The 4,835-nt window shown below is 37.4% G+C and overlaps 1 non-coding gene across 1 annotated transcript; it reads left to right on the top strand.

Moving 5' to 3' along the window:
• The first annotated feature begins 1,569 nt into the window (after positions 1–1,569).
• Trnas-uga (transfer RNA serine (anticodon UGA)) lies at positions 1,570–1,644 on the top strand. The gene has a single exon. It is a non-coding gene; the product is annotated as a tRNA-Ser (tRNA).
• Positions 1,645–4,835: the final 3,191 nt, after the last annotated feature.

Genomic DNA, 4,835 nt, shown 5'->3' with positions numbered 1-4,835 from the left:
CAATCTGCTATATACATATAAAACTACTAATGCTTGAATTGTTGTATAGCATTCTGAGAATGCAGTGTCCCTTAGGCACCCTATACAAGATGAGTGGGGCAGACCCAACAAATTTCTCGCAGTCATGGATGAGTGAGGAATGAATGGGAAAAGGAACTTGCTGTTTTCATTCTTGCACACCTAATCTTGATTTGAACAGCACCAAACCCACAACATATTTCCATATACCTAATTAATATTTTCATTTACAAAACTGACTAAACAACAAAATCTGCAAAAATTATGCTTCAGCAGAATCCTATTCCAAATTTTATAAATTCTTATATCTCTAAAACTGTTCATCTGACTTAAAAAATTTGCATATAATTTTACGACATAGTTATTTTTTAATGGTAGTTCTCTTCCAAAAATGAGCAATTTTGTGCAAAAATTTAAAAAAAATGCAAGAAACTGACATTTGATGGAGAGAAATGGGGGGCAGGCACACTGTCACTATGAGCGGCAATTCTATATTTCTTACTAGTACACCCCATGTGAGTATTTTCCTGAACTTTCAAAATTTTGTAAATTGCTTCCTTTTCTGCCTTGGGTAAATGGTCTGCATGAGCAACAAAATAGGGATTACAATGTGCAATCTAGTTAGGTCACTTTGCAGCATTTGATAACAGAGCTGCTAAATCATTCCCCACACTCAGACACCCTATTTCAGTGAGTAAAGGACATCAGTATTCTACACAGTATTGAATATGCCAGGACAACCTGTCACTGTGAGACCTTGCGAGCTGCCATTGGACAAGCTTCCTTCCATGCAAACAGACAATAAATAAAATGCTGACAGGAGGTACCATAACTGGGTCCAGTAGCCCTTGAGCCCTGCCACTATGTATGGTACACAAAAAAGACTGATCTTGGAGGGTACATGAGATTGTAGGGCTTTAAATTACTTCACCATTTCTGAGAGATATCTTGTGCATTATGTAGTGGATTTCAACAATAATGGAATGAGTGTCTATTTTTTCACAAATTTCAATGGCCACAACAGATAGGGATAAGACAGCTGTCAAGATGCCCTTTGGTTTGTTTGAATGTAAATCTATGCCCTTCGATCTCAGAAATACAGTGCAACATATTGTTAAATAAGTTAGATGAACTGGGAATAAGGGGACTTGTGAAAAAGTGGTTCCAGTCAAATCTAAAAAATAGAAGACAGATAACTGAAATCTCACATATTTCAAGTTGCTCAAACTACAATGTAAAGTATACTTCAGACCCAAATTACGTAAATATACGTGTCCCACAGGGTAGTGTCCTGGGCCCAATACTATTCCTCATTTACATAAATGCCTTCCCACAGAGCATCAAGCATGGACAAACAATATTGTTTGCAGATTAAAACTGTGTGCCCGACCGAGACTCAAACTCGGGACCTTTGCCTTTCGCGGGCAAGTGCTCTGCCTTTCTTTCAGGAGTGCTAGTTCTGCAAGGTTCGCAGGAGAGCTTCTGTAAAGTTTGGAAGGTAGGAGACGAGGTACTGGCAGAAGTAAAGCTGTGAGTGCCGGGCATGAGTCGTGCTTCGGTAGCTCAGTTGGTAGAGCACTTGCCCGTGAAAGGCAAAGGTCCCGAGTTCGAGTCTCGGTCGGGCACACAGTTTTAATCTGCCAGGAAGTTTCATATCAGTGCACACTCAGCTGCAGAGTGAAAGTCTCATTCTGGAAACATCCCCCAGGCTGTGGCTAAGCCATGTCTCCGCAATATCCTTTCTTTCAGGAGTGCTAGTTCTGCAAGGTTCGCAGGACAGCTTCTGTAAAGTTTGGAAGGTAGGAGACGAGGTACTGGCAGAAGTAAAGCTGTGAGTGCTGGGCGTGAGTCGTGCTTCGGTAGCTCAGTTGGCAGAGCACTTGCCCGCGAAAGGCAAAGGTCCCGAGTTCGAGTCTCGGTCGGGCACACAGTTTTAATCTGCCAGGAAGTTTCATATCAGCGCACACTCCGCTGCAGACTGAAAGTCTCATTCTGGGAATATTGTTTGCAGATGACTCAAAAGTTCTAATCAGTGACAAATCACCAGATGCATTAAAAGAAAAAGCCAACCAAACACTAAACAGTGTACGTGAGTGGGCATCCAATAATAAACTAACACTAAATCTTAAAAAAACAAATGCTGTTAACTTCTATGTCTGCAAAAAAACACACTATAACAACTTTAAGTTAAATGATGAAACTATAGAATGTGTATGTGCATGGTGACAGTCAGTTAAAGTGGGAAGAACATATTAAAATACTTAGTAACAGAATCGCTACAGCATGCTATGCTCTTAGAATTCTGACTGCAGTGTGTGATACTACATGTGTCAGATCTGTATATTTTTCTTATATCCACTCTGTTATTACCTATAGAATAATATTTTTGGGAGTCAACAGTAAAACTATTCAAATAGTTTTCAAATTATAGAAAAGAGCAATTTGTATAATAACCAAGAGTGGCAGTAGGGCTCACTGTCTTGAACATTTCCAAAAGCTGGAAATCCTAACTGTCCCCTGTGAATACATTTTTCAAAGTATTATGTACTAGAAACCAATACAATCTGCATCTAGAGAGGAAAAATAAAGTTAAAACTCAGCAGACCTTGTTGTACAATGCCGTTAAATTATATAATAAATTACCCCAAAAAATAAAAGATATTGACACAATTGGACAGTTCAAAACAAAACTAAAAATTTTTTATTACATAAAAGTTATTACACAGTAACGGACTATCTGAATTAAAACATATAGTGTAATTAAAGTAGCCTGCATTGTAATACATGAGGAAATAATTATAATGTGAAATCCAAAATTGTACAGTACTATAAGAAAATTACAAATTATATAAGGATATAAAACTAATTTAAGATACCTCAAAAATGTGTGTAAGTACTAATTTTATGTGTATAATTGTATGTATATTGTATTGTATATGATTTTACTGACGAAATTCACACATTGTAAATTGTTACATGGATTAATAAAGAAATCAATCAATCAATCAAACCTAGCAGCGCTTCATGTTCGAAGTGCCCAGAGGGCTATCATTAATTTTCCATTATAAGGTAACACTTTATTGTTCTGTGAGACATGACAGCAACATACTGAACAGTTGCGAATGATATTTCAATTTTAATCATATATACTTGGCATTCCTGAGACATGCTGCTTTGGCCTACATCATTATAATAGTTATTTCAATGTTCAGAGGTGTACTGTAATGGCACTATATTCTTGAACGTTACTTAAACTAACTTAGCTTGGCCGGGAGTTCATTTGATGAATGAAAATAACAGTTTCCAACTTCACAAAATTTATTGACAACTCAAATTCATACTCGTCACAGACTGACATCACTGATCTCTTTGACTTTCAAAACTAACTTATAAAATGACTGATTGGCAGCATCACTGCTTTGCTTTATATAGAATTTTAACAATAAATTACAAAATAGTCCATTATTAAATTTGTACAATTTCAATGTTACAGTAATAATTTACAAAATGTAAAGAAACTGATTTAGAACAGAATAAAGTAAAAAATATAGTAATAATTGATTTCATTTTTATAGTACCATCACTACTTTTAAATATGAAAATTGATCTGATCTTTAATTACAATAATGTCTCTTGTATTATTTTAGTTACATAATTAATTACACCCCCCCATGAACCATTGACCTTGCCGTTGGTGGGGAGGCTTGCGTGCCTCAACGAAACAAATAGCCATACCATAGGTGCAACCACAACAGAGGGGTATCTGTTGAGAGGCCAGACAAATGTGTGGTTCCTGAAGAGGGGCAGCAGCCTTTTCAGTAGTTGCAGGGGCAACAGTCTGGATGATTGACTGATCTGGCCTTGTAACACTAACCAAAATGGCCTTCCTGTTCTGGTACTGCGAACAGCTGAAAGCAAGGGGAAACTACAGCCGTAATTTTTCCTGAGGGCATGCAGCTTTACTGTATGGTTAAATGATGATGGCATCCTCTTGGGTAAAATATTCCAGAGGTAAAATAGTCCCACATTCGGATCTCCGGGTGGGGACTACTCAAGAGGACGCCGTTATCAGGAGAAAGAAAACTGGTGATCTACGGATTGGAGTGTGGAATGTCAGATCCCTTAATCGGGCAGGTAGGTTAGAAAATGTAAAAAGGGAAATGGATAGGTTGAAGTTAGATATAGTGGGAATTAGTGAAGTTCAGTGGCAGGAGGAACAAGACTTTTGGTTAGGTGAATACACGTTTATAAATACAAAATCAAATAAGGGTAATGCAGGAGTAGTTTTAATAATGAATAAAAAAATAGGAGTACAGGTAAGCTACTACAAACAGCATAGTGAATGCATTATTGTGGCCAAGATAGACACGAAGCCCACACCTACTACAGTAGTACACGTTTATATGCCAACTAGCTCTGCAGATGATGAAGAAATTGATGAACTGTGTGATGAGATAAAAGAAATTATTCAGGTAGTGAAGGGAGATGAAAATTTAATAGTCATGGGTGACTGGAATTCGAGAGCAGGAAAAGGGAGAGAAGGAAACATAGTAGGTGAGTACGGATTGGGGCTAAGAGATGAAAGAGGAAGCAGCCTGGTAGAATTTTGTGCAGAGCGTAACTTAATCATAGCTAACACTTGTTTCAAGAATCATGAAAGAAGGTTGTACACATGGAAGAACCATGGAGATACTAAAAGGTATCAGATAGATTATATAATGGTAAGACAGAGATTTAGGAACCAGATTTTAAATTGTAAGACATTACCAGGTGCAGATATGGACTCTGACCACAATCTATTGGTTATGAACTGTAGA

The sequence above is a fragment of the Schistocerca nitens genome, chromosome 7 (genome assembly GCF_023898315.1).
Source record: "Schistocerca nitens isolate TAMUIC-IGC-003100 chromosome 7, iqSchNite1.1, whole genome shotgun sequence".
Lineage (NCBI taxonomy): Eukaryota > Metazoa > Arthropoda > Insecta > Orthoptera > Acrididae > Schistocerca > Schistocerca nitens.
Note: the sequence above shows the minus strand (reverse complement) of the source record. Positions and strands in the feature narration are given on the sequence as shown.